The sequence below is a fragment of the Otolemur garnettii genome, unplaced genomic scaffold (assembly GCF_000181295.1).
Source record: "Otolemur garnettii isolate 467f Iridium unplaced genomic scaffold, OtoGar3 scaffold00089, whole genome shotgun sequence".
NCBI lineage: Eukaryota > Metazoa > Chordata > Mammalia > Primates > Galagidae > Otolemur > Otolemur garnettii.
The window spans coordinates 5,519,456-5,528,219 of record NW_003852484.1 but is presented as its reverse complement, the minus strand read 5'-3'; positions in this window follow the sequence as shown (position 1 = coordinate 5,528,219).

The window sequence follows — 8,764 nt, the reverse complement described above, 5'->3', positions numbered from 1 at the left end:
TAATCCCAGCTGCTTGGGAAACTGAGGTAGGAGAATTGGATTAGCCCAGGAATTAAAAGACTAGCCAGGGCAACATAACAAAACCCCATCTCAAAAAATAGAGAGTGCTGCCTGTAGCCACCCTCTAACTGGTTAACGTTAGATTAGATGATCAAGAAAGACCTTTTTAAGAAAGTGATAATTGGGAGGTGCCTGTGGCTCAAGGAGTAAGGTGCTGGCCCCATACACTGGAGGTAGTGGGTTGAAACCCAGCCACAGCCAAAAAAAATAAGAAAAATAGGTAGTTTTAATAAGTAGTACATATAATATGAGATGCAGTTTATTTAGATGAAGCCAGAGTGAACCATTCCTAGGACCTCATTGACTTAGCCAACATATATAAATATGTAAAGGTTATTGGGTGGCAGTCTTTCAAAGATTTAATAAGATATAGTTTCTATGCTCCAGAAGCTTGTAATCAGATAGTATGGGATGGAAAGAATTGTTTAGTAATGGACCCTAGGAAAGCCCTCCAATATTAAGGTCAAAATGAAGATTATTATGGAGGAGGAGAGAGAAATAAGTGTACTTTTATTGAATGCCTATTTAGTTGATCCTCAAAAATCCCAAGAGATAGGCATTATTAGCCTTTTTTTTTTAATTTTAAAAAAATTAGTCTTAAATACATTGCTCAAGGTCACACAATTAGTAGGTGGTAGAGCTGAGATGGGATTTACAACTATTGTTTATCTTATTTATGTAAAATTGTATCTATGTATGCTTGTACACACCCATAAATGTCTGGAAATATTAACTTTGGTGGAGATTTGCATGATCTTTATTGTTTTCCTGCTTTCTAGAATTGCCTTCATTTTCCACCTTCTGTCAAAAACTTTTATATGTATTCCACAGGAAAGTAATCCAACAGGCAAGTATGTAGCAGCAGCTAGGGTCACTTTCAGAGGGAAAGTTTCAGGGCTGAACAGAAGAAGGAATTAGAAAATCAGGGCACCTTTAAAAGCTCTGAAGCAGCAGCAGGAATTTGTCCCTTCCTAGGCAGCCTTTAATACCAAAAAGAAATTGACTATGCCTAACCATTAGTATACCATGTAAAGCGGTCAATTTATATGAAAGTGGAGGGATGAAGTGACCTATTGGCTGTACAGAAATCACAAAGACCTCAATTTGGTCGTAGTATCACAAGCCATTTTAAAAATTGTACCTTGATCAATAATAAAAATTAACTCATCCCAAGGACTATGCTAGGTGTTTGGGGTATGTAATGATCAGAACTCTCCATATGATAGGAGTAATATTAGTATCTCTGTTTTACTGTTGGGAAAACTGACAAACAAGGGAAGTAACTTACTCAAATTCACAGTTAGAAAATAGTTTTCAAACCTATAGCTTATCATTTGCACCATGGCCTTGGGAATTTCTCCTTAGAAAATCATTCAAAAGAAACAAACTGAACTTCACTCAGGTCCCTTTAGTGAGCATTTATCCAGCTTCTGATATCTTTGTAGGATACCATGCTAGCCCTAAGTAGTATAGGAGTAAAAATATGATATTAAAAACCATCCAGAGATGACTACTGTCTATAGCAGATGAGAAAAGTAAACTGGCAACATCATGATACTACCTCAACGGTTTTGTAGTTAACCAAGAAAGGAAGCATACCAGAGATTGTTTTCCAAGTTGTATTTAAATTAGTGGTCTCCAGAGTTGGATACTTTAATCTAAAGTGGTCTTAAAGGATGAGTAGTAAGATTTGGAAATTAAAAAAAAAAAAAAAAAAAAAGGAGAAGGGAAGTAAATTACTTTTCACCACTTCATTTCCAACCCATGAAAAACACCTCCCGCCCCTTAGTAAACCCTTAGGTGGGTGGAATTGTCAGAGCAATTGAGGAGGTGTGAGCCAGTCCACCTGACTTCAGGAAAACCAGTTTGGCTGGACAGAAGGCTGATAGAGAAAAGTAATGGAAGATAAGGTTTAAAAGGTAATATTGGGGCCAGATTTGAGGGAGTGTTGGCTGTTACACCATGAAATCTGCCCTATAGACACAGAATTATGGCCTATATTTTAGCAAATGTAAGTCATTACCATTGTAGGAAAGTCTCTGAAGTAATATGCACAGTGTGGTTTATCCTATTGTTTGAAAAGGTGCCCAGAGTAACAAGACACAGCAAACTTAGTCATGCCCCTAACCAATGAGGTGTGTCCAAATGGGGGAGTAATGAATGAGAGAGCAGAGCATATTTGCAACTTTGTCACTATAGAGTAGACTCAGATTGTATTAAAAGTTTCATATCAAGCTTTTGACAGACAATAAGTACTCTAATTTTGACATCTTAAAAGAATGTACTATGTAAGATAAAAGAAAAACCCTTGATGAATCCTTTTTACTTTTTTATGCTTGTGACATTTTTGCTAAATGTCACAAGCATAAAGGATATAATTATGTACTTTACTATATTGTTACCAATTGGATTATTTCAGATTACTTCAATTTTATTTTATTTTTTATTGTTGGGTACTTCAGTTGTATTTTTTTTTACCCCATTTCCATTCACTTTTTTTTTTTCCAGAGACAGACTCTCACTTTATTGCCCTCCATAGAGTGCTATAGCATCACAGCTCACAGCAACCTCCAACTCCTGGACTTAGGAGATTCTCTTGCTTCAGCCTCCCAAGTAGCTGGGACTACAGGTGCCTGCCACAACACCCGGCTATTTTTTTATTGCAGTTTGGCCAGGGCTGGGTTCAAACCCACCACCCTTGGCATATGGGGCTGGCACCCCTACTCACTGAGCCACAGGTGCCGCCCACCATTCACATGTTTTGAAAAGAGCTTTTTTTAGACAAGAGCACAAATATTTTCATGTTGAATTGAATAAATGAATTTAAAACATTATGTGTTGATTAAATACAGTAGAACCTCCATAGTTGACTACCTCAAGCTGACCTAATTTTCCTAGACCAGATATGCACCACGTGTATCTATCTATAAGTACAGCAGGCCTAGTTTCTCACATTGACCACCTCCACATGTTGACCAGTTGTTACTGTCCCTTGGGGAGTCAACTTAACAGAGGTTCTGCTGTACTACATAACAGATACTTTAGGCCTCAAAAGCCATCCGTAAACCAGAAGGGGTCAGATTTTCTTCACATGGAACAAGGACTCAAATCTCTCAAAACAACAAAAGTCTCTGTGTCCTTAATTATCATGTGTATGGTTAAATATGAAAGCAACAAGAAATTGGCATTGTGTTTTTTGGCCATTGAATATCTTGACTTGGAGAAGGGAAAAACTTGGAAAAAATTTTAAGTCCATGAATCAAGCAAAAAGGAATTTGAGAATGCAGAAATTCCAGTCTTCCTCAGCCAGGCCAGAGGTTTGTTTGAATTGTAGCCATCAAGATGCCTCATGGCTCTGACTTCATTCCTGGGGCCTGTAGGATATAATTCTGAAAGGAAATGGGAGGCCGTGCCCAAAGCTGGAAGGAATGTGTGTTTCTGTATGACATCCAGATCAGACAGTGGTAGGAAGATAGCAGACCCAAAAGGAGTCTTACGGAGGAGGGTTTAAGGTTCAGTTTTATAAAACCATTAATGTTTAACTACTTCTGTTCTTTATATTGTTTGCACTAGTTGTGTCTAATATTTGAAGGTAAAAGTAGTAATTTCCCCTGAATAACTCTCACTACTCTTTTAGGGCCATTTAAGAATCTCAGGAAAATATCAATTCAGATTATTTTTTTCTTTTGAGGAATCAACATGTCTAAGTCAGTTGAGCAGCTCCCCAGTTACTAAACTTCTGCTTTCTCTAACTACTTCTTAACAACTTGAATACAGTTTTTCTTTGTAGTCTTCTTATCAAAAGTGTTCTAATTATTCTAGTTTCATCATTAAGCACTTTGACCATGACTGAATAAAATTTCATAAATTTTGCTGGTCTGTGTTGGAGAACACATGAAAAGACACAATATTGAATATCCTGCTTCCACCAAGAAGTGGTTATTGTTTGTCTAGTGTGTGCCCAAATTGTGGGAAACACATTTGCTTGCAGCAAACTGAGAAAACTGCTGTATATGTTTTAAAAGCCAACTATGGTTTATTTAACTGCATTTTCAAAATATTTCCAAGGCCCTTTTGGAATTAAAAACAAATCTCTTATAGAGCCATGTCAGCTGGAACTCTGAGTAAGTAAACTATTCTTTGGAGGTTAAGCTTTTAATCTAGGATGAGAGGAGTTAAAGTGAAGTACTTCTAAGCACCAGAGAAACCATCTAGTGGAAAAAATCAACAGGGATATGGCAACCACACACATGGTTTACCTTCATAAAGCTAGCTTTATTCTTTTTAAATAGAGTTACATAGAAATGGAAAGTATTTCTCTTGATCTCAGTTAAGACTATCACATAGTAGGAACTCAGTAAGTGGCAAACTGAATAACGCGGTTGCAATTGAGAAATGAAACCTACTAAAATTGTTAAAATTACAATTTTTTAAAATAATTGCATATGGACAAGTGCTTGGAGGAAATCCAAAATAAAAACAGTTGACATTAATTTGTTGGTTTTCTGAAAGGTTTCTACTAGGTTTTAAGATTTCCCACTTTTGTTTATACAATTTAATTTGGGTATCTTTTTTTTTAATTAGATACATTCATATATAATAGAGAATCACAGCCTGAGACAAGGCTCTGTCCACCACTGGGCTCCAAACATTCCTTGGCCTATCTGGCAAATTGGTGGATTCAGGCTGCCAAGAGGTGATTTACATAAGGATTTTGGCAAAAAGACTGCAGAGAAGTGTGGGTGCCAAAGAGCAGGGGGTGGGGTCAGGCTGCTTCTCAGTCACTTTGCACTGCTACAATGTACCAGCCAGTGTTCCAACTGGTCAGTGCCTATGCCATGCCAGCTGTTAACCCCTGGATTTCAGAGGACAGTGCCTAATCTATCTTGAAGATTAATATTCCAATGAAGCCTCATGGAGTCCTCTTGGAGAGTACCAAAAGCCGAAATAGGAGTATGCTAAAGTCTTTATTACATCACAAAATATCTGAAGATGAGGCGTTTGAGAATTGTCTCCTCTTGTGCAGAAAATACGGCACAATTTTGCAATATCGGAGACTCTAGAAACCACAGAAACATTTTGGCTTTTTGACAGCCATAGTAGAGATCATGAAGATGTCCAACAGAAGATGGCAGTGACCTGGCTGTATAAGAGATTTGTTTTTAATTCTAAAAGGGCCTTGGAAATATTTTGGTCACTGCCAAAGGGTACCAAAAGTGTTTAAAGAAAACAGAAATCTCAGCAGCAGAAGTCCATGTGGCCACAAATAACTCTTCTTCTTGAGCCCAAACAAAACACTGTTTAGAAGCTCTTAGAAGTTATGGTCAGGGGACTTGGCAAGGAGCTTGGAGATCCAGCATCAGCAGGCAAAGCCTGCTGAAATATGGATTGCAAAACTATTAGTAATTAGTTCATGATCAGGTTTTTTAGTTCATATGGAATATGAGATGTGAGAAGTAGCTCTTCAGTTCCTTTACTTGGTAGTCCCATGTGCTGCTTTTTTGTATGATCATTTCACTGAATTGAGGGTATTGATAGTTTTTAAAAATACTCTTCATGAAATCAGTATATAATCACCTACACATTCATAGGAATGGTAAAACATAACTATAGTCCAGAAAGGAGGGAAGAGGCAGGAGAGGGGAGGAGAGGGGGGAGGTCGGGAGAAGGGAGGGTATTTGGGGGGACCTAACCTAATGTGCATAATGCATTGATACATTTCTAAACGATTAAGAATAGGGTATGAATGTATGAATGAGGAGATGGTTATGTTAATCAGATGTAAGCATTCCACATTGTATCTCAAATCAGCCCATTGTACCTCATAAATGCATTAATATACACAGTTATGATTTACTAAAGAATTAAAAAAATAAAAATACTGTTCAGAGCATTGTTTTTTGTTTGTTTGTTTGTTTGAGACAGAGTCTCACTATATCACCCTCAGTAGAGTGCCGTAGTTTCACAGCTCACAGCAACCTCAAACTCTTGGGCTTAAGCAATTCTTTTGCCTCAGCCTCCCAAGTAGCTGGGACTACAGGCCCAGCTATTTTTTTGTTGCAGTTGTCATTGTTAGCAGGCCTAGGCCAGGTTTGAACCCACCAGCATCTGTGTATGTGGCTGGCACCCTAACCACTGAGCTACAGGCACCGCGCCAGAGCATTTTTTTTTTTAAACTACATGATCCTGGGCAGCGCCTGTGGCTCAGTGAGTAGGGTGCCAGCCCCATATACTGAGGGTGGTGGGTTCAAACCTGGCCCCAGCCAAACTGCAACAAAAAATAGCCAGGCGTTTTGGCAGGTGGCTGTAGTTTCAGCTACTCAGGAGGCTAAGGCAAGAGAGTTGCCTAAGCTTAAGAGCTGGAGGTTGCTGTGACCTGTTGACACCACAGCACTCTACTGAGGGTGACAAAATAAGACTTTGTCTCTGAAAAATAAATAAATAAAAATAAAACAATGGATCCACATATGCAAGTTAAATAAAGTCTTCATCTGGTGATCAACCAAAGAAACAGTGTTATGTTCCAATACTGGGAGAGGGGGGTGGCTAAACTGAATTTATTGATGTTTAAAGCCTTTTAAAGGGTAAGTTTGAAAGTTTGTGATTTGTACCTAAAACACTATTTTAAGAACCTAGATACTGCTGAAGAAGAAATTCCAAGGTTTACCTTTCATATAATGCTTAATGGCTTTTAATGAACATCATATAATAGTGTAAGATGTGCACACAAATCTACAAAGTGAACAAAACAGGTAATATTACCCTCATCTTACGGATCAAAAAATAGAGGTACAGAAACTATGATTACCTTTTCTGGCTCAACATTACCACACTGATTAATAAGTATTCATTAAAGAGCCATAGGTACATGGCGTTCCACTATGTTCTTGAAAGAATACTAAAGAAAAGTCATGAAGATAGGGTCTGAGTAGGCAAGAGAAGTTTCTCATAAAATGAGAGTAGTTTATTAAGGTGACCTCTATTTCTTTCTTCATGGTCCTTCTTTTTCTCCTTGACCTACTTACTCCCTATAGTAATTGGGGGCGGGGATTGTTTTTTTGCTTAACAGGCAAAGGCAAGGCTCAAACCCTCCATACCTGGTATGTAGGGCCAGCTAAGTGATTGATATTTCCTAAGTGCATAAAAATAAATAGATGCTTTAGAAATCCATGCTCTTAAAACACAGAACGATGACCATGGCATTTAATATATGAGTTTTTTTTAAAAGGAAAGATGTACATATAGATTCCTACCAGACTAGAAGTATAATTGCAATTGGAGTTTAATTAGTGAACAATTATCAAATACCTGTTGTATACCAAGTGTTATTCTTAATGAGAGTGAATTAAAAAAAGAACAGACGACATCATCATTGTCCTTAAGAAATTTTCACCAGCCATGGTGGCTCAAGTCTAATCCCAGAACTTTGGGAAGCCAAGGCAGGAGCATTGCTTGAGGGTAAGAGATGGAGACCAGCCTGAACAACATAGCAAGACTTTGTTTCTACAAAAACAGTTAGCCAGGCATGGTGACATGCACATGTAGTCCCAGCTACTGGGGAGGCTGAGGCAGTAGGATCAATGAGCCCAAGAGTTTGAGGTTATAGTGAGCTATTAACTGTGCCACTGCACTTCAGCCTGAGTGACAAAATGAGACCTTGTTTCTAAAAAATAATAATAACATTAACAATAATGTTTTAATCTAGCTTGATCTGGCTTGGGAAAAAAGACACAGGCTAAAGTGTTTTAAAGGTCTTTAAGAAATATTTGTTGAGTGAATGAATAGATGTATTGTTATTGGCCCCAGGTAGCACATAATGAATACCAAGAGAATGAAGGAAGGAATATGTATATACACGAGAGTTCAGGGGATAAATGAACTGAGGAAGGGAATACTATACTGGCAAGATCCACCTAGCTCTGTAGATGGAGTAATATCCTTACAAGAAAGAGGAGTTCCATCACAAAAATAAAAAAAAAGATTAAGTTGGCAGCACCCATATCTGCCCACTGGGGTAGGGCACTGGCCACATACACTGACCCTAGCAGGTTCAAACCTTGCCGGGACCAGCTAATGGAACAATGACAACCGCAAATAATAATAATAATAATAATCGGGCGTTGTGGTGGGTTCCTATAGTCCCAGCTACTTGGAAGGCTGAGGCAAAAGAATTGTTTAAGCCTAAGAGTCTGAGGTTGCTATGAGCTGTGATACTATGGCACTCTACCCAAGGCGACATAGTGAGACTCTGTCTCAAAAAAAAGGATGAAGTGCAACAGCATACCTGACAAACCAAATGCAAAGTCACCCCATGCTGCTATAGTCTTATTTAGTTAAGATAGTCAACAGTATATTTGTGTGCTCTACCCCAAAAGTAGGAGGAGGTACAAGACCAGTGCCGAGAAGGAAATGTGAAACTATAGCAGGAGATCAATCCCACATGACATTGATCACTAACCCTGTAAGGATGGGTTATATGAGGATGACAAATATGAGGACAGAGAGTTGGGATGTTGATGCCTTCACTTTTAAGGCTGATGAAGGTATGGAATCAGTAGAAAGAATGGTCAAAGAGTATAGATAGTAGGTCATTTCATCAGCTTTTTAAAAGGACTACAAAAGAATACTAGATCCATCATTGGGAAGCCATTGGAAGCCTCTACAACTATGTAGAGCAGGGGTCCTCAAACGTTTTTTTTTTTTT